We start from the raw sequence: 22197 nt of genomic DNA on the forward strand, positions 1-22197 counted from the left end.
TATGCCTTTTATGATCTTTGTTATTATCCTTTGTATTTCCCCAGACCCTAAACGCTGCAATCATGGACCAGCAGCACCCCATTGTACTAAGTGCTGTAGAAAGACAGAACACAGAGCTTACAATCTAAAAAGAGCCATCCTGGTTTGGCTAAGTTATTAGCCTTTGCCCTTGCTGCCTTCTCTAGCATAAATACATAGCAACATATACATTTAAAATAAAATAAATTTAAAAAAAGAAACCCTACCAAAATAAGTCACTCCCCTGCACACTCTTTTCCGCCTGGGGAGAGGAGGAGAGAACAAAACATGCCCCAGATGCGTCGTCACGTTGTGTAAATGCACTAGAAGGCACTCGGAGGCTTCGGCGATGAGCACAGTACAAGAATGTCTCCAGAAGAGAACGTAGCCCATTGCTGTTTGCATGCACGCACACAGCAGAACTTGTTGGAAACGTACGCCCTCGCTTTCTCAATGTTCCCGCTGCACTATGCGTGCTCTGCAATGCTGTGTGGCAGATACACACTTCTACACCTCTGCACAGAGGACAGACAAAAATGGGTCCTCCCAGTTCACCTACTAATGCTGGGACTTTCTCTTACCAGGTGTTTGTAACATTGCCTGGCACAAAGAGGCCACGATCTCAAATGGGGCCAACTGATGACATGCTACAATAAAACAATAACCCTGAGGCAGTGAACTGGAGGCCTGCCTAAACAGGGCCCCAATCCTGGGTGAGCTTATGGCTGCAATTGCAATATGAACAAGAATGAACTCCTTGCTCACCCATTGTCTGTGTTTTGTTTAGCTTTGATTTGCCAGGCTTCTAGTTAGAAACCCTAGGAAAGTTCACTAGGAAACGAAACAGCAACTTAGAGAGAGGAGAGACAGATGCTGCCTGACTGGATGTGTGAAAAAATTCTGACAGGCAGAAATCATGGAACTCACACGTCTTGTGGTGCTGTCTAAGTAATAAGTCATCGACTCGAATACTGACACTTGTAGTACTAATGTTGTGTTCCTTTTTGGAAGCCACTCCCCCTCTGGATGACATCTGTCATGGTGTATGTTCCTAGAACAGGAAGATATTTTTAAATCTCTCGCTGTGGCTCAAAATTGTGAGTGCATCAGCCAAAATACCTCCCACTGGTGTGTTATATATAGACCTACGCAGATATAGATAGTACAGAGAGACAGACCAAATCTAGCAACGTTACAGAGACGTGCTTCTGAAGATCTCAGAGCACTCTGTAAGAACTTTCCTGGCCTGTGATACTGACCACGTTACCCAGCTCTGTGAATCTCTCCACTGCTCCCCACTCTTCTGCCATTGCAAGCTTTATGTCGTGACTTCCAAGGCCCTTCACAACTCTGTCCCTTCTTGTTTATCTGCTCATCTCTTCTTCCTCACCCCCCTACCCTCTCTGATACACTGCGGATGCCGGATTCAACGTTCTCTCTCTCACATAGCATTCTTTCAGATGCCTCTTATACACAGAATATCATTCTCTGAATTTACCCATAAAGCCACGAACCTCTACTCCCCACAGTCCCTTCTTGAGCCCGCCCTCTACCTACCACAAGGTCTGCAAGAACTTAATTCACCTCAGGGTACATTTAGCTCCAAGCCCGCACGGTTCCAGCCCAGCTGTGTGTGCTTTTATTAAAGTTAGGAGCCGGTAAAAGCAGTGGGCAATAATGGAAGCTGTTCTGCAACCTCAGTTCTAGCCACGGACCCCAGTGGAGCCGCGATCATCTCCCCCAGGAACTCCTATGACACCGAGTTATTGCTGCAGAAAGTTATTTGAGAAAGTACAATAGATTTTCTCATAAGCATCGAACATATCAGCATTTCAAACACGGAGCGCTGCAGCCTTCAGAGACAAGATGACGCTTCAGCTCCTGATACAGTTATCTACCTAATAATAACCCCAAAGAGCATGCTCTGCCTGGCAGCACGCCAGACCACATGCCGCCTTTCTGCAATTTTTTTTTTTTGTCTTTTTTTTTTTTGGTCAGACATGGAAATGCTGACTCTAGGAAATACAGAGTCTTCTGTGAAAACAGGGTTTTGAGGAAACAGACTTTTAGAGGGGGGGAAAAAATGTGTCTCTTTTCTCTTCTTTCTTTAATGTTGTTTCTGTCATCCAGGGTTGGGCAAGAATCTGATTCTATTGCGGTCAGTTGTGCTGGAAACGATTGCTTGTATCGGCTCCATGGGGTTGATGTGAACATTATTCAAGGCAACAAGGACAGTGATTCAGAGCCAAATAAGCACCGACTTGCATGTTTTCGTACGGCAAATTAACACACACTTGTTCTCAAGGCTGAGGGGGTCCAACCAACTCTGTTTTTACTAGAGGAAGAAGACACCACCTAGCAAGATGGGACTGTACAAACACATCAGCGTTTGTGGACACAAATTCCAGCACTCACGAGCGACAAGAGAATTTCCCTGAGACAGAGTAAATGCATTTCAGAAAGAAACATCTCTGTGTCAAGTTTTCAAAGGGTTTTAAAACTACAAGTTCAAAACAGTTACTTAAAGAGTTATGAAAAAATGGGCTTGACAAAAGAAGAATTTTCTAAGGTGTGGAAATAAGCCAACATACACTTGCTACGGATCTGGCCCTATGTAGATAAAAGTATATGTATTTAAGGGTACATTATACTCCAGGACAATTCTCATCACACATATGAATGTGCATTTTAACATATAAATACATGCATAAGAACGACCATATTGGGTCAGACCAATGGTCCACCTAGCCCAGTATCCAGTCTCCAACAGTGGCCAGTTCCAGAGCTTCAGGAGGCATGTACAGAATGGGACAATGGGTGTGATCCACACCTGTCTTCTCCTCACAGCATCTGGCAATCAGAAGTTTAGGGTCACCCCGAGCATGGGGTTGCACCCTTGACCATCTTTGCTAATAACCATTCATGGACCTATCCTCCATTAATTTATGCAAACACATACATGTGCATCCCTATTACATGATGATGTTGGCGTAAATGCTTTATGGGCCTAGCCAAATTATTCACAAGTTGCAAAACAGTGCTCATCCCAGTAAAACGTTTGCACCCCATGACATCAACTCCCATTTTATGCCACATATCCCATTTCAGAAATGTTTTAGAGGGTAGTTTTGAACATTTTTATTACTAATCTGCTTCATAGCTCTCCACCACTAGAGGCTCTGAACATCATATTTCCCTTCCATCACCTCCCACTCAGAAACCAGTGTATGCACACACATCCCCCCCAACACTGAGGGGTAAATAACAGTCCACTGAAGTCAGGGTAACGCCATGTCTGACTTTGTCCTCACTGCACAACAGGTGAAACTGTCCACCTATGTGAGCATTTACTACACTCGCCTCTGAATGTGCACATCAGCGAGTTCAGCAAGCAAGTGCCCATTTGCACACACAAGTGCAGAGGCTGGTGCCTTACTCTGAAAATGCCATCCTCAGCAAGATGGCCGTCAGTACAGATACTTAAGCAGGAGAGGTCATTAAAGATGCGGAGTACAGAGTCACTAGAACGTTTTCCACAGGAGCTGATTATCTATCAGTTAAATACAGCTCTGTTCAAATAGCGAAAATGGAAGTTAATTATCTACACACAGGGTTTCCAATTTTTACCACTTAAAAAAACAAAAACAAAGCCACATTTGGGCTTCTCTCTTTATCTCCCAGCCCCCCTGTCTTTATTTGCTTGGTAAACAGTCCTTGGGGTGCTTTGGATCCAATTAAGTTCAGTTTCTGCTTCATCAGCTTAGAAACAGCCAAATTTTGCAACTCTGGGTCCCTCTGAGGTCATCAATCTTTCCTCGCAAACCTAGCGGCCATCAGAGTGATCTCTTCCTTAGCCTGGCTTAATGACAGTATCTGAGGCCTTATTTGCACCTTCTGAAAGGTGCACGAATAATAGAAGTTCAGTCTTCTTAACAGTCAGCCAAGGTCACCACAGAAATATTTCTTGTAGTAATCACAGGAAGTAGGATTTGTGATGCAGTTCAGAATGCTGGTCTTATCAAGTACTTTGTCTCTGGCACAGCTCAATGCCTCACGGCTCAAATGACAATCAAATAACTATACATCATATCCAATGTGCAAGGCAGCACATGGGGGAAATTTCCCTCCTGAACCTGGGAGATGAGCAACTTACGCCAAAAAGCATGACTTTTGGCTGGTAAACCTAAAGCAAAGCCTGAAACAAGCATGACGAGCTTTCTTCTGCCTTTTGATAGGTTTTCATATATTCTTCGTATCACAGAATTCAAGAGGTAACCATAACAATGGGGCAGGCAAATTGCTGAAGTTCAGGCTTCCATAGATGTGGTTGGGTAGCTGCAGTCCCAGTGCATCCAACAAAAGCTGCCAAAGCCTTAGTGTTACAAGCAGAAGGCTGATACATTTCGGGGGCTGACCAGACTGATAAGGCCTCTTTAACATTAGAGTAAATGGAAGTCACAGAAAGATCAACAAGAAGAGGTACGGACCAGTGGCTCTGCATTGCTGGAGGTTCTGTACTGCATATTTCTCTTCCATCACCTCCCATTCAGAAACAGAAAGGCATGCATAAACCTGCATAAGTTACAGGCAGTCCTCAGACTTACGATTCAATTTTCAGGAACCAATTGTGTCTAAGTCGAAACGTTGTAACTCAGAACCACAATCCACTCCAGTGCAGGACCGAGCGTCGTAAAGTCAAAAACAATGCTCGTAAGTCGAATCAGGGTGTCAATTCAGAAACGTGCCATTTGTCTTAAGTCGAATGTCGTAAAGTCGAGGACCGCCTGTATATCTATTTCTGTCTCATCAGCCTGGGGCTCAGGAGAGCTGAGTTCAGTTCCTAGCTCTAAGACAGACTTCCTGTGTGACCTTGGACAAGTCACTTGCTCTCTTCACGCTTCAGTTCCCCACCGAGCAAAAGGGATAATAGCACCTCCCCACCTCAGAGAGGTGTTATGATGAAAAACACAGATACCAATGGTAACAGGGGCCCTAAGACAGAACTAAAATGTTCATCTCAACGCAGTCCCCTCTGGGAAGACAGACACTGAGGCTGCACAGCGAGAATGCATGGCCAAGTAGCAGCAAAGGGTTAAGCATGACACGGTCTCTGAGAGGTGGCTGGCAAGTGCCCCAGGATGCTTTTGACCGTCTCCACCCACGTGGTGTCTGAGTCCTCACACTGCAGCTAGCCTCCTCATACAGGAACAGAGCTGGACATGACTCCTCCAGCCAGGCAAGGTAGTGGCATGCACTGAGCTAGGCACAGTCTCCCGACAGCAACACGGGGGCCTCTTCATAGACTCCTCCGAGGCACCCTCCGCGCTGCATCTCCGGCAGCCCGGGCACAAGGCTGGCACCTGACCGCAGGGAGTCATTTTCCTGAGCCAGCCACACGCACCCACCCCAGTGCCACCCTACTCCTATTAAAAGCAGCTTCTGTTGCACAGCGCACCAAGAAAGAGGGCCTTCTGATTGCAGCGGGCTGAAAACATAGCAGAATGCTCTGTATCGCTCTGTTTTGGAAATGACTCATCTCCTCCTCCTCTCCTCCCCCCCCCCAAAAAAAACTGCAGACCAAAAAGAAAGGAGTCGAGATAATTGTCAGTCGTCATTTTTGTTGCTCTTCTCACTCCCCTCTCACTCTTCTTTCTTTACACTGCCTTTCCTCGCTTTCCACTCCCAGCTTCAAACCTCCATCCATTTCTCCGAAGGCTCCTTTTCCGGCGGCCTACAAATCCCTCGCCACAGAAGTCCCTTTTTCCAGCAACCCTGCCTTATCTTGCTTTCCTCTCCAGCAGTGCACCCACACCCTCCCTCACCTGGGCTCCCTCTCACTGTGATTGCAAACTCTTCCAGACAAGGGTCTTTCGCTGTTTGTAAAGTGCCATATAAATGTATAGGGCTGTGTAAATGATAAATAAATAATATCCGCATTCCAAGATAGCTCTGCATGTGCTTCCAACATTAAGCCCACTTTATGTTTGCTTTCTCTCTGAAGCATGTTAATCTAAAGCTGGTTACCACAAGACGATTTCTCCTTATCTCTTATCTCCTGGGCTATTACTTAAATTTATCAACAAAAAGAAAAGGAGTACTTGTGGCACCTTAGAGACTAACCAATTTATTTGGTTAGGTAATGCTCAAATAAATTGGTTAGTCTCTAAGGTTATGCTCAAATAAATTGGTTAGTCTCTAAGGTGCCACAAGTACTCCTTTTCTTTTTGCGAATACAGACTAACACGGCTGTTCCTCTGAAACCTTAAATTTATCAACATTCTTCACAAATGGCTGAGAAGGGGAGGTGCATGAACTAAGAGCTTTACCAATACTGCTAACCCACGAGCTCAAACCTTGAGAGCGGCACAAGCTTGTGTCAGAGGAGCAGCCGTCCGTATCCGCAAAAAGAACAGGAGGACGTGTGGCATCTTAGAGACTAACCCATTTATTTGAGCATGAGCTTCCGTGAAGTGAGCTGTAGCTCACGAAAGCTCATGCTCAGATAAATGGGTTAGTCTCAGAAGCTTGTGTGAGCAGCACACTTATCCACAGCTAGAATGTGGCCAGAAAAGACTAAACTGTTATTTTCAACCTCCACCCTATACCCCATTTTCACTCAGTTTTCATTAAGATTTTGGGATACCAAATACACAAGGCCAGATCCTCAGCCGGTGTAAGTCAGGGTAGCTCCGCTGAACCCCACACTGATTTCCACCAACTGAGAATCTGGCCCACAGATCTTAATATTTGAAACCTGGCTTTGGATTTTTTTGGCGTGCATCAGAATGAGAAGACGAGAACAGAAAGGTTCTGTGTACAACACTGGCCCCAGGGTGAATGGTAGGGCCAAACTCCCATGAAAAACCCATGAGCCTGAAGCAAAAGCCACTTTGGAAGTTGAACATCCAATCCCTCGCTCAGCGCTCAGTCGACAAAATTAACTGGCTGGTTGCTTTGGTGCGGAAAGCCTCCAAATGATGAAGCAGTCACCCAGCAGGATTAGCGCTCCTTGACCGTCAGCAGCATGAGATAGTCGGTCAATAGGCTACTAAGAGCAAAAGTGCTCACAAGACAGCTGACAGAGTTCATACAATCAGCTGGTTCTTTATCTTAAAAGAAGATACTCCAACACTTAGGGTTATGTTACAGCATCTCCCTGCTCTGCAGCCTCCTTCTGACCCAGTTCTTTGGACCTTAGCCCCTGCCCACCTTCTCAGACATGCCTCAGCCTACAGAAACTCCAACAACTCATCCATTTCAAACTCTTCTTTCTCAAACACCCTCTTTGCTTTGAAAATCCTTCATGGGCCTGTTCTGGACTAGCTCCAAGACGAGTCCCTCGTCTCTATAGCTTCAACAGCCACTTTTGAGATTTCTCCTTCGCAGCTCCTGCCATCAGAAACGGCCTTCCCTACACCCCCATGTGGGGCTCTGCCCGATTCAGAGCAGGGAGTCGAACCCCGGGCCCGACCACAGGCTCCTGGCTATTCTGAGATCCCTCTCTGTAGGGCTGTTCAGAAATTCCAATCCGGCACTGGACAGCCTTCCCGACAACAGTTTTGTCGAAACCAATACATTTCCACAACAGGTTTGTTTTGGCAAATCGATATTTTCCGATCAATGACATTTCACTGAAAAAACCCCAAACAGCTCTTAGCCCTTTTGTGCCTCTCCACATAGAATTAACTGATAACCAACACAATGTTCTAGATGCACTTTGTAGGTCAGCCGCCCTGTACCATAACAACGTATTGTGTTAACAGGACCCTCATCTAAACCCTTCAGGCAAAGCTGTAAAAGCCCCCGGCCGCAGTCAAATTGTACAAGAAGAAAGGAAGGGATTCGAGTGCACAGCCTTCAGGGACATGAAAGCTCTCATTGGCATCACGGCTGCAATCAGAGGCAATAGTAATTGCGGGCCCGCTGATTAGCAGGAAATGAGAAATCAATTCAGGGCACTTGTAGACAAAGCAATCATCCAGAAAACGAAGAACACAACACAAAAAATAGCCTCCCTTCTTTCCAAGTGCACTTCCCTAAACTTCAGCTTTGAACAAACCAGGAATTTTTAAGCACAAGCATTCAAAATGGAATCTGAAGATTCACCCATCCGTTCGGTTTTCACCTGGACAGTGCAGGTTTCGGCTCGTGCGTCCAGGTGCCATTTGACAAGCCCTGATGTCGGTTTTTTTAATCTTGGGGGGAAGAGGCAGAACAAGGATGGGGCCTGGGGGAAGGGGCGGAACAGGGGGCAGGGCCTTGGGGGTCCCGTTGCCAGCCATTAAAAAGGTAGCAAGCCTAACCCACACCTTTCCACATTGCCTGGTGCTGAATGTTCTAGCTGGCCGGCGACCGACTCCTAGTGTCGCATAAGCAGTTCTAGGACTGTGTGTGTTGTTCTGCAACATTATCATGTGTGTAACTGTGTACTGGGCAAGGTTACACAGCTGAAGAGATGAGAAAAAGATTCCATGACCCACTACAACGTGGCTTTTTCCAGCAGCTGAGTTTTGGGGCTACAGTTTTCAAAAGTGACTAGTGATTCTGGATGCTTCATTTTTGCGGTGGCCCAGCTTGAGACACCTGAAGGTGGCCTCAGCATTTTCTGAAAATCAGCAGCCTTTAAGAGGTCTCAGGACTTGTCTACACAGAGCAGCAAAGCGCCCCAGAGAGGTATGACTTCTAAAGAGCACCTGCGTGCTGCACACTGACTGGCCCAAACGAAAAGTGCCCTAGTGCACATCAACGTAGTGCTGTAGTAAAACCTGAGGCCCCCTTAACTCACTGCTTGTTTTATAAAATCTTGGTCTCTTGTTTTTAGCAACAGCTGCTTTGCTGGTAAAAATACCTCGTTAAGAAGCCCTACAGAGATACACCGTCATTTTGTGGCTCAACTTCAGCATCAGGAGTCAAGATATCTAAAGTCTATTCCTGGCTCTGACACAGACTCATTGTGTGACCTCAGACATGTCACTTAACCACTGTATCGGCAATGCTAAGTGGTACGCTGGGGCTGATAATTACTTTCCTGTCTTTTAGGGGTATGGCAAGTCTGTGTTATTTGTAAATCCCTCCCAGATAGAAAGTATCACATTTGTACATATTTCGTGACTGTTGATGGAAAGCTTCACCTCCAGAACAACAGACGATTCCTTCCATTTTAGCTGGCGCACCCTCCCTTGAAATCACCTTTTACTAAAGATGATCCCACTGCTACAAGCTCTTGCGGGTAATAAGAGGGTTTTGGTTTTTTGTTCGTTTTTTTAAAAAAAGGCAAATGAAGTGGTACCAAAGACGAGGCCCCGCTGTGAAATGACTGAAGTTCCCATGCAAACAACCCATTGGCAAAGTCCAAATGCAAGTGAAATGACCAGTTGTTAAAATGCTCTTCAATTTCATGGCAATTTGCCAAGGGAAAATTACACACAATGTACAATTTAATTGACTGTTTTCTATTTCTTAACATCCAGTTACCGCCCCGCTCCCTGCATCTTTTTGGTTTTAATTTCAACAGGTTATAACAATTCTTTTTTGAGAAAAAATTGCCTACACTGATGAAGAGAGATTTATCTGAAAAACAAAAACTATAAGGAAGGGAAGCAGCTGCCACAATGGACAGCTCTGCTGGAACTGGTCTCTGCGATAGCTGCAGAGTAGGAGCTTCACAATGCACAACCAGCACAGAGCAAGAACCAGCTTCCTTCCTAGCACAGGGAGCCAGCTGGATGTTAGAAAACTCTTTAAAGACTGATGAGTCTCAATATTGTGCCCCCTCTACCAAGCAGTAGCAGATTTGGGGACTTTGCAGGTCAGGTTCCTACTGGAGGAGGAATTGGTGATGCACAGTCTGGGTATATGCTTAGTGTAATTTCTTTATTTACACCAGATAAACCAGTCCTTGAATAGAGGTGGTCAGAAATAGCACACAAGCTGTTTCAGAAATCTCATCCCAAACACCAATACCTGGTTCTCAGGAAAGCAATTCTGCCCCAAGAATTGACTCTATTAGACAGATTAAGGCAGACCGTCAACTCTCCAGCTGCTTGCAACATATCCCACAAAAGAACCAGATCACAAAGCTAACAACAATACAGCATTTCTTCAGAGACTGTACACTGCTCACAGGCTAAGGGAAAAAAAACTTCTAAGATTAAGTAACATCACTACCTGGTTTCAGAGTAGCATTCCTGCCATAACAATATGTTGTTGGGACCACATCATATACTGACAACAGGCGTCAGTGGTATTAAATACTCACAGATTTCAGTTTGCCTTTGAGTAATCGTTGCATTAATTTTCAGTGGGAGTATAATTTTACCAGTAAAAAAAAGAATACTTTATAAGTAATAGCACTTTTCAGCCTAAGGTTGCAAAACTCCAGCTATCTGGATCAGGAGCTTAACATACGGGAGAGGATTGGCTTGTGGGAATCAGGACATCTGTGTTTTATTTCTAAATTTCCCATGGTGCCTTGGCTATGTCACAACCACCAGGTGCCTCAGTCTCTATACCTGTACATCGAGGATAACAATCTCTGTCCTGGCTCACCGGCTTGACTCAATATTTGTTAAGGATTCTGAAATCTTCAGTTACAGAGGTGCAAAGAAACATACACAAATACACATTACAAATACCATAATCCAACCACCCAGCCTAGGCAGATTGATAGATTCTCAATCCCTTTCATATCGCAATGCACCATCGCCTTGGTACCTGGGTGTTTTCCCCTAACCTCCACAAAGAAAGTTTGAAAGGTTCCCAAGGTAGCATAGATCAGGGCATTTTTATTCCTCCTGTAGCATGTGAGTTGTTACTGTGCTGCAATAACAGAACGCTTTGAATGCAGCAAAGTCCTGCACTGGGCGAGCCTGGAGGCTGTTCTGTTATCACTCCACCAGGCTGCAGCATAGAGATGAAGCACAGCGTACAAGCCAATTCCTCCCACCCCACGGAAGACAAAGCAAGTCCTCAGCACTCAATACATCATTGAAACCTGCTGAGCCCGCCCAGAAATGCTTCAGAAACGCATTTAAAGCTCTATAAGGAGCTCTGTAAGCACGCTGACGTGCAAGCCCAGAGTGCAGAGTCATTAATAAGGCGCACACTCTGGATTGCTGGGCCTCAATAGGAATATCCTGTGACAGTTGTCCTAATTCACAGGGCTTTCCTTAATGGCTCCATCCACGGAGCTCATGCCAATCCTTGACGAGGCATCCATTAGAGAGTCTGATTACCATCAGTGATTACAGGGTTTGCCTGGTGTCTTGAAAGGTGGCTGGACGGACTGCTCTGGGAGGCTGCAGTCCTCGGGTTATCCACCCCCCGGGATAGCATGGACAGTAGCAGCATCAGCTGCTCCCCCGTACTGCCTTGCTCAACGGGTCTCAGTCCAGAGTGAAGTGAGAGAGGAGATCAGCCTCCATGGACCAGTTAACCCTCATGCCCGCCCAGCACGCGCCCTCCTGGTGCTGAGATGAGATGGAGCGGCATATAAAACTTCACACCATCTTTGTGCTCATACAGCTGGCGAGAGACCCTAAATACGTGCCTCTCCTGATGAAATGCCTTTTTCCTCTCTCTCTGGTATTGTCTTGGGGCCCAGCTTTAGTACGCCTAGCGAAGCCTCACTGACTTCCTCATTTTCTCTTCCAACATGCAGTGAGTGGGGGGGTGGGGGGGAATCAGATGAACAATGTGTCACAATCCTTGCCCTGGCACAAATCTTTTTTTTTTTCCCCTCAAAAGCACCAACCTCAGCATCCACTGGTTGGAGAATTTTGGGCCCACTCTTGCATGGGGTCACTACATATTTCCAAGCGCGACCCTAAGTGGGGACCTGAGCTTGGTTTTCCCTGATGAGTGATGCAGGCACTTGCGTGCTTGGCTAGAGGAATCTTTCCTCTTCCAACCAGAAGAATGACTGAATGACAGACGTGTTTGGCAGTGAAATGACACTCACACTTCGCAGAAACCTACAAGGCTCAGGAGTCAAACACCCAAAAAGCACAGCACACCAATGACACTGAAAGCATTCAGTCCCACTGGTGGAAAGCATGTTGATATAAACATGTACAGAAAAGGAAAGATGGTCTTTTGATTAAGGTATTGGACTGGGATTCAGAAGCTGTACACTCTTTGGGACCATGACTAGCCCTTACTATGTACTGCTATAGTGCAGTGGTTTTCAACCTTTATTTATGGACCCCTACAAAATTTCAAATGGAGGTGTGGACCCCTTTGGAAATCTTAGTCTGCAGACTCCCAGGATCCACAGACCACAAGCTGAAAGCCATTGATGTATTGCACAGCACAATGGCACATTTCAGCACAGCACTCATTTCAGTTAAGGCCTTAAAGAGCTGCAGTAATATAAATGATACGTTGAAAAGCAACGAAGGTTTAAATGCAACTGAGATTTGCAAACTCCGAACACAGTCAGTGTCTGCAAGACTGTGTGCAGCAAGTCCTTTGGCCTACTTACCCTGATCATTCAGAGGCTGACTGCCCTTTGATTCATACCTTAAAGTAGATGCCCATTTGATGCCAACAATGATCAAGTCAGTTGCCCAGCTGAGTGAGCACCAATGCAAATCCTTCCCGTAATTAAAAAAAAAAAAAAAGGATAATTTTTAAAAAAACGGTTTCAGAGTAGCAGCCATGTTAGTCTGTATTCGCAAAAAGAAAAGGAGGACTTGTGGCACCTTAGAGACTAACAAATTTATTTGAGCATAAGCTTTTGTGAGCTAAAGCTCACTTCCGATGAAGCTTATGCTCAAATAAATTTGTTCGTCTCTAAGGTGCCACAAGTACTCCTTTTTAAAAAAAAACCTTCGTTCTTGCTCTACGCTTTAAAATAGGTAAAGTATGAAGAAAGCAGACTCAATCGGTCTAAAATTTACTAGCTGGAAAGAAGATATAGATATCCGTGATCACGACCAGTGATTTAAATCCCTTCCCATTCTTGCCCCTCTCAAACTCAAAGATTTAGGACACTTCTCTCCATTAGAAATACAGTGTTCAATCCACTCAGAATCAACGTTAAAAGCTCTCCCCCTTGTCTCTGGGGGGAAAGAAATTACCCTGCACATGCTACAGAATAATGAATCCAAAAGGCAATAAGAATAGAGGGACAAATTCCAAATTCCTGGGCATGGCTTTAGTTGCCACAACTAAAACAGGAAACAAAATGTTCCAGGTCTTTTTAGAGCGTCCTTTCTTGATGAACTGTAGTTTCCTTTCAGGAAAGGGAGGGCTGGGGGAAAATCAGATAGTTGTAATATCGGACAGATTATATACTCACACTAAAGAGGAAAACACAAAAGAACAGGAAAAACTATACACTGAAAACTTGGGAAGAAAAAACCTCAGCCTGTTAAAATGCTTAAACTTCTTCCTGCTGCACAATAAATGTAGTTAAATATTAACTTTTGCAGCAAATATACCTGCAGGTTATATAGCCCCATTAATACACGCAGTTGCTCATGAGACCAAAATTGCACATAAGCTGTGTTTTACCTGCTGAATGCTACTCTAGGGGTATACTTATTTCACTCTGCAATACTCTACTGTCCTGCTGCATTAACCTGTGGAACCAAAGGACGGAGTTGGAGCCTGCTTAAAGGATCTTTTCAGCTACAGCCAAACATTAGGCCCTCAGGGAATGACAGAGCCTGGGGTTTGAATTTGAGATGGATCCACCAGGTAAATCTCATTGCTGCGGGAGGTCTCTTTCTCTTTGACTCCTGCTCAACAGACCAGGTTACAGGTCATAACACGCTTCACCTCCTCCCCCAACCAATCCATCTGATTAAACAAAAAACCAAGTCCCTTGCTTCTGCAATAACCACGTACTTACTGGAATTCAGATGATCTCCTTCACTAAGACGCTCCCCCCTAAAGCAGATGGCATTAGGAAGGAGATCCAGGAGCTAGAGAGCTGAAAACTGACGACAACTGGCTTCCAAAACAAGGGGAAAAGAGAAAGGAAAAAAAAAAAAAACTTACTCCAGGAATTCAAACCCTGCTTCCACCAAACCCTGAGTCACCTCCCCTCCCCTTCCAATAGACCAGTGCGATGGGTAAACATTTCCAAATATGGAGATCAAGACTCCAAAGGATGTCAAAAAAATCACCCTTCTCTCCCTAGCTTTGCCACTTAGACGACTTGCCCATCTTGAGACAGAATTCTGGGCTGTGTGTGAATTATTAACTCTACGGGACGCACACCACGCTGCAAGGCCCAGTAGCACTGCAATTCTTGAGTCTGCACTTGGGAAGCTCCCGGCTCGAAGTGCCACACGCCAAGTGGATTTAATTCCCTTTGCAACAGCGTACTGGGGAAAAAGCAACCAACCAACAAGGGACAGGTCTGAGACCTCAGGAGACCCTTGTTACGCATTGTTACGCCACCTAATGCCAACCCCAGGGCCAAGTCTACACTAGGTAGTTTTACCAGCAGCATTTTTGCAGGCATATTGCTACCAACATTATTGGCCTTTGCTGGTCCCACGCCTCCTCCCTGGAAGAGACAGTATCAGCAAGAGGTGCACTGCACCGTGCGTAGGCAGCCCGGCGTCCCCTACACCACCGACTTCGCTGCAGGGCATTGTGGGATATCAACACTCCTCTTGGGGAATTGTGGGAGCTTGGGGAATGTGTAATTCAGAACATTTCCAACAGTAACGGGCTGTCAAGCTGATGCTACCATAGTGCCTTTTAAAAAAAAACAAAAACAAAAAAACAAGATGCTGTCCGATTTAGAGGCACTGAACGCCTCTGTATGGCCAATCAACTTTAAAAAGTGGTATTTTTAATACAGCATTTGGTTTTAATCAAAACAGCACCAAGGGTTCTGGAGGGGCATCAAGGGATCAAGACAGAGTGGAAGGATGGTCCAGTGGTTACAGCGCTAGACTAGGACCTGAGAAACCCAGGTTCAATTCCTTCCTCTGCCACAGATTTCCTGTGTGACCTTGGGCAAGTCACTTAGCCTCTCTGTGCCTCAATTCCCCATCTGTACAATGGAGATAATAGCAATGCCCTATCACACAGGGTGTCGTGAGGATATACATCTGAACTGCTATGATACTGCAGTGATGGGGGCCAAATAAATACCCAAGATAGGCAGCGAGGGGCACACAGCAGGCACCAAGGCCTCCAGGGATCAAGGATATGATCATTCTGATGTCACGGGAGATGGAGAACATGAGCACCTTTGCTCTGGAGAAACCAGAGCTCTCTTCCCTGTTAGGAAGAGAATCAAGCGTAGTTTAACGCCCTTCCCACCGCACACAAAACCGAGATAAACACACGAACACCCGCCCCTCCTTTAAATGTAAGAGCCTTAACATGAGCAACCATTAATTCAAAGGGCAATGAATGGGATGCACAAGAGCACAGCGTGTTGTGTTAGCTCGGACGGGTTGCTGGTTTAGGTCTTTCCTGGGAGGTGGCCATTGACTTACTTTTTTAAAACCCAATGACGGCACTCAGAGGGGCCAGCTGCACTTGCCGTTGGCATGGAAGCCAGGCGCATTCCTAATGCACCAGGGTAGACTGTTCTATCCCATTCAAGGGCTAATCCCCTGGAATCAGTGGGAGCAGGCTCTCTGCCGTTGTGGTGATAAAGGCCACATCAGTGCCTGGATAGATTCTGTAAAACCACCTGCCCAAGGAAGGCAGAACAAGACACTAGGAAACACAAAAAATGGGCAGCAGAAGCCTCAGAGCGCCCAGCACAGAGAGAGCAGAGAGGCGGGTGTTAGAAAAGCTGTTACAGGAGCACACCGACCCTCTGTGGATCAGGACTCAGAGCACAAATAGGGAAAAGGGCCAGCCACATTTAACGAGCACCAAGTGCCATCACGTCTGCCGGGAGAAGAAATATTAGCTGTGTCAGCTCGAGAGAGAAATCACCCACCTGCTCTACCAACCACGAGGGGAATGCAGGCTGCAGCGAGTGGGGGGCTAAGGGAACGCACCCCGAAGGAATGCAAGCTGTTGACGTGCCCGTCTGATTTACACAGGGACTGGCAGGATATGATTTACAGCCACTCGGCCTGTAGCATGGGACTAATGGGTCAGTGACTTTACAGGGAAGGGTTGGACTCTCAACCAGAGATAACGTATCAAGAGAAAAACGGGCTGAGAGCCGGGGACCGAACCCATCCTGGTCAAGGTAACGATCCGGGCTGGCAGGCAGCCTGTCTTGGGAGCGCTACTTTCCAGCAAGTTTAAACAATGCCAATTCGATTGGAATAAAGTGCTAATCTCCCCCGAGCAATGACTGTGTACCAGTGGCATGCAGAGTGAACCACATAAACAGCCAGGATGGCACCTTGAGAGCGCATGCAAAGCATCGCATTACATGCAAATAAGTGCATCGTCTTTTTATGACATGAGCATATTAGAAACCAAAATGCCCCAAGGGCCTATTCACTACCCTCTCATTCCTGGGCAGCTCCGAGGATCTCCCCCCATTTTCCTTGCTCCAATTTTACCTTACTCTTTTCATTACTATGTTGTCTACTTAGCGTGTCAGCTCTTCTGTCTTCACGGAAGACTGCAAGGCATCTAAGCACACCAGGGAGAAATTCTGCCCAGACAGAGATCACTGATGTACAACACAAACTGCTCCTTCCCTGCACACGCTCAGCTTGTGCTGGCCTGGGAAGCAAAAGCCTGGGGACTGAAAAGAAAAAAAAAAATCCACCCCAAGTCCTCTGCACAGCCGTACGGATCACTAACACTAGGCCACTGGGTCAGGCCACAACCAGTTTCACCTAAATGACATGACGTAACCAGGATCCGTCAGTACATTTGATTCATAACCGTCTCAACAGACAGAGCGCACAGCTGCAACACGCGCACACCGCGGGGGGCTTCTGCAGCGTCACGGGGAGACACAGGGCGAACGCCAGGCCCCCATGCAGAAGGCGAGGATCTGGTGCATTTCAAAAGCAGCTGTCAGATTTGCAGACTGAAACTATGCGCTGTCAAATGTGTTAACGCAAAGGCGTGTGACTGCTCCCATTTGCAGACAAAGGGCAAATACTGGGTCACAAAGAATTAATATAGACAGAAGTCAGAGAAAAGCAGGAGCTGGCTTTTATCATCTTGGCCAGAAGCATTTCCCTAGGCGGCTGAATCTGGTAGCTATGAAATGGCTCCAGGTACAGAGAGTACATGTGTGCATGCATAGAAATACTTTACGCTCACGTACACACAGATGATATATTACACACGTGCACATACATGTCTCAACGTTATAGATCTCCCGCTTCACTGTGTACTGCACATACATGTTTCATCTATATCCTCACTGCTACATTTTAGGTATTTACATCTACACACACCCCTCACATATATTATAGACACACCTGGTGTCAGACCTCAGCACACCCACTTCAGTGAGCGCAACAGAAGCTCTAAAATTCTGCTCAGCCCAGGGTTCTGAACGTTAATCGCTTTTCAGAGGTACTGAGCACCTCCTACTCCACCACAGAAGGCACCGAGTGCCAGGGCAAGTGTGGAAAGTTAACTGTGGAAAGTTAGTGCCTGGGTCTAAAACTTCAATGAGCCTCCTCTCTCCATTCAGTGATTACGATTCCTTACGAAAAATCACAAACAAGGGTCTAGAGTTGGAATTCCTGGGGCGAAGCCTGCACAGAATTGCCCGTGTTCCACGAGAAATAGGTCTACGTACCGGTTCTGGCGCTGAACACTCCTAGATGAATGCACAAAGGCACTTTGAAGATATTCAGGGTTTCTTCCTTCCGAAGTCTCCTCCTGAGTCACAACCCTGGATTTAGAGTAACAGCCGTGTTAGTCTGTATTCGCAAAAAGAAAAGGAGGACTTGTGGCACCTTAGAGACTAACCAATTTATTTGAGCATGAGCTTTCGTGAGCTACAGCTCACTTCATCGGATGCATGCCACCAATTTATTTGAGCATGAGCTTTCGTGAGCTACAGCCCTGGAAAGACACACAATTAACCCCCGTGATGAACAATTTATTTTCCAAAGCTTGCAGTTTAAACCACACTACTTCTGGGATGTTTTGAGCATTGCCCTTGTACTGCAAAATCAGATAGAGGTTTAGTATGTGGATTCCTCTGGGACACCCACTGTCTGCAAGTCGAACAGGATTACAACTAGTGCCAGCCAGGACACTGAGTGAAGCAGACTTTCGAGGCACCATGCTAACTTCTGAGAAGAAGGGGAGGAAAAAGGAGACAAAAATGACGTGGGGGGGGGGGAGTGAATATGATCAGCTGGCAAGCATACCTGGGCTGCTCTGTTGCTGTTAAACCCCACCTTATCCATTTAGGAGGCCGGATGTGATCCTCCACCCCAACATTTTCCACAGTCAGAGTAATACACACGTGGAATTACTTAGTGCAGTTCTGGGACCAATACGGTTGATCATCAACAGGAGTAAAGTAAGGAAACCAGTGGAGAAGCTTTTGTTGGCCTTTCCCTTTCCTACTCGGCTGGATCCACATCCCGGGTCCTCTTGCTACTTGCTACGGGACCGCAGCTCCAAAGTGAACCTGACTCAATTCCTATACATTTCACTTTGCTGCCCTTCTAGGGGAAGCCCTGAAAACTCAGGATTGTGTCAGTTTCACCCTTGCATAAAATGTAAGCGGGGTTATTCTTTACCAGTCAGAGCAGGGCACTAGGAGTCAGGAGTCCTGGTTCTCATCTTGGCTTTGCCACTCCAAGTGTGGCCAACCCACATGACCGATGTGTTTGCGTGTGGTGCGCTGAGACACACCACTAGGGTTCATCAGGCTGCACGGTTTCCATTTGTGGCTGTGATGCTAGAACCACTCAGCTGAGGTTTGCAATTCTCTCACCTGTGCTACTTACGAGGAAATATTTTTCTATCACAAGTAGTAAAACCCCAGCAGTTACGTCTAGACCGTTTACAGTCATGCAAGAGGAAGGCACCTAGTTTTCCCACAAACTGGACACCTCTTCTGTTGCTTCCCCAGCAGGACTATAAAGGGTACAGATTCCAAAGGGAGGATAATTTCCTTCCCCTCCCATTTGCAAAATATCCTTTTTAAGAGTAGTTTCTTTCTGCACCGATAGCCTGACGCTGCAATACTGACATCAAAGGGTGTATTTTGCCATGGGTTTCAACAGGAGCAGACCCCTAGCGTGGAAAAGTTGTTAATTTGCATTGGGCTCAGTCCTGCGATGTATTCAGCACTCTTCCCTGATCCATCCACAGCACATAGGCATGTGCTCAACTTTAAGCACCCCAAGTAGTACCACTGAAGTCAATGGGACTATTCACGTGCTAACTAGCATTGATGAGGCCTCAGCGGGAGTGCTGTGTCCAGTTCCAGGCCACACGCTTCGGGAAAGATGTGGACAAACTTGGAAAAAGTCACTGGGAGAGCCACGAAAATGATGCAAGGTCTAGAAAACAGGTCCTATGAGAGGTGAGATTGAAAAAACTGGGTTTGTTTAGTCTGGAGAGGAGAAGACTGAGGGGGGACATAATAACAGGCTTCAAGTACATAAAAGGCCGTTACAAAGAGGAGGGTGATAAATTATTCTCCTTAACCACAGAGAACAGGACAAGAAGTAATAGGCTTAAATTGCAGCAAGGTTGGACATTAGGAAAAACTTCCTAACTGTCACAGTGGTTAAGCATTGGAACAAATTACCCAGGGATGTTGCAGAACGCCATCGTATGAGGTTTTTAAGAGCACGTTAGACAAACACCTGCCAGGGATGGTCTAGACAATACTTGGCCCTGCCTCAGTACAGGGGACTGGATTAGATGACCTATCAAGGCCCCTTCCAACCCTGTGTTTCCACAGTTCTTTGTGCTTTGCTGCACTGGTCAAAGCACTCAGCACCTTTCAAGATCAAACCTAGTATGCTCTCCCTGTGACTCAGCCCAGCACTGATGCATCTCAGGATCTGACTCATGTTCAGGAATAAGAGGCACCAGAGTTATCAGCGTTCCTAGTGCTTACTGCAGGCGTCACCAGACCTATAACTTAAAACAGGCAGAGCCAAGCCACAGACAGACTACATACAACAGCCTAAAACGCAGCCCATTACTGGCCTCTTCAACTTATTGCACAGTATAGACAAAGATGAAAAATTATTGCGGATAAACTCAGCCAACAGGCAAATGCTCTCCATCCATCAAAGACGAGACAAGTACAAGCAAATATTAGGGGTGTGTGTGTTTACATTTCATGTAAAACTGATGTAGTTATATGCAATTTAGGCGCTGCCCATAGGCTCCTGGCAAGATGACCTGAGATCTTATTTGCAATGGGGAAACCTACAGACCATTCCCCACTAGGTCTAAGATTGATTCAGCTGAGCCAGCATTAGTGCCACTGGGAGCCCAGTGTAGACAATGCTCCTGTGACCAGACCTGGTTTTAAAACAGTTCCGATCAGACTTTGCGTTCAGCAGGTTTGACGAAAACATTTTTTAAATGTTACCACTGCGTACAGACACTAGTCGGCTGCTGGGTTCCACGTGTTTCTAAGCCAACTGGGAGTCGGCTGTTTATTCCCTCGTTCTGGGTTTGTGCCATGGGACATTCTCCTGGGCTCAGACCCTTCCTTGGGATGTTGTTTGCCACTGCCCATCTTCTTTTTTTTCTTTGGATGCCCAAGATAACAAACCTGATGACTGGTGCTCCAGATTTTCTGAAAATAAAACCCCTTTGTCTCGCGTGTTGGACGCTCAAAGATGGAAGCACCCACAACCACTAGTTACTTTTGAAAATCTCAGCCATTAAAGTGGCAATTGTCAAAACTATTGTACGATGTAGCAGCCTTTTAAAAAAATAAGAGGAGGAGTACTTGTGGCACCTTAGAGACTAACCAATTTATTTGAGCATAAGCTTTCGTGAGCTACAGCTCACTTCATCGGATGCATACCAGCTATGCTATCACCTGGCTATCAGCTGGCTATCACCTGGCTATCACCAGCAGGAGAGTGAATTTGTGTGGGGGGGTTGGAGGGTGAGAAAACCTGGATTTGTGCTGGAAATGGCCCACCTGATGATCACTTTAGATAAGCTATTACCAGCAGGACAGTGGGGTGGGAGGAGGTATTGTTTCATGATCTCTGTGTGTATATAAAGTCTGCTGCAGTTTCCACGGTATGCATCCGATGAAGTGAGCTGTAGCTCACGAAAGCTTATGCTCAAATAAATTGGTTAGTCTCTAAGGTGCCACAAGTACTCCTTTTCTTTTTGCGAATACAGACTAACACGGCTGTTACTCTGAAACCTTTTAAAAAAATAGATCTCATTCGCTCTTCTGCTAATTTACAACATTTATCCATTCTGAGGCCTGGCCGACAGTTGAAAACCTTACTGGGGTCACTATTTTGGTTAGGGGTGTGATTTTTTTTTTTAAACCGAAATAGCGATACCAGTAAAAGTCCTAATGTAGATGCAATTACACAGGTATGAAGATGCCTTATACGAATGTAGCTTACTCCCCTTCCAGTAAAGAACAGCTGTCCTACTGAAACCATGTCTGCACTGGAGGGACTGTACTGCCTTTAGCTACACCGATACACTTAAAATAATGTGTAAGCAAGCTCTCAATGAGTTAGTTATCAGTGTGAATTAACAGGGGTCTGTTGGTGTGTGATTGACAGGTGTCTGGGGAGGAGGGGGGAAACTAATTTGCCTGCCTTTGTCCCTAGACTTCAAGCCACCTCTATCTGACCTTTTCATTTGAAATGAAAAACACTTTAAAAATCTGGAGGATTTAGAACGATACAGTCTTACACTTTAATACCCGTGGTGTCCAATGCTTGGGATTCGTTGCCAAAATCTTCAAGATTAGGTTCCTAAATATAAATGGCCTAATTTTCAGGACTGCTAAGCTCCTTTAGCTTCCATGGACTTGAAGGAGATTCCAGGATATTCAGCACTGCCGAAAAACCAGGCCGCTCACCTTTTGGTGCCTGAACATTGACTGCGGAGCCTATATTAAGCAGCTCAGTTTGATATTTCATAGAATCAATCATAGAATATCAGGGTTGGAAGGGACCCCAGAAGGTCATCTAGTCCAACCCCCTGCTCAAAGCAGGACCAATTCCCAGTTAAATCATCCCAGCCAGGGCTTTGTCAAGCCTGACCTTAAAAACCTCTAAGGAAGGAGATTCTACCACCTCCCTA

The 22197-nt window shown here is 45.9% G+C and overlaps 1 protein-coding gene across 6 annotated transcripts in view; it reads right to left on the reverse strand.

Moving 5' to 3' along the window:
- LPP (LIM domain containing preferred translocation partner in lipoma) overlaps nucleotides 1-14328 on the reverse strand; it is a 415845-nt gene extending 401517 nt beyond the window's left edge. Inside the window, exon 1 of one of the 6 annotated variants that reach the window (XM_073359053.2) lies at nucleotides 13874-14306. The gene's annotated coding sequence lies outside the window, so the exon portion shown is untranslated. Of the gene's footprint in view, nucleotides 1-13873 lie in introns of all 6 variants that reach the window. The other 5 variants (XM_073359048.2, XM_073359047.2, XM_073359055.2 and 2 more) reach the window with 5 other exon arrangements.
- Between the last annotated feature and the right edge of the window lie 7869 nt (nucleotides 14329-22197).

This window comes from Lepidochelys kempii, chromosome 9, assembly GCF_965140285.1.
Source record: "Lepidochelys kempii isolate rLepKem1 chromosome 9, rLepKem1.hap1, whole genome shotgun sequence".
NCBI lineage: Eukaryota > Metazoa > Chordata > Testudines > Cheloniidae > Lepidochelys > Lepidochelys kempii.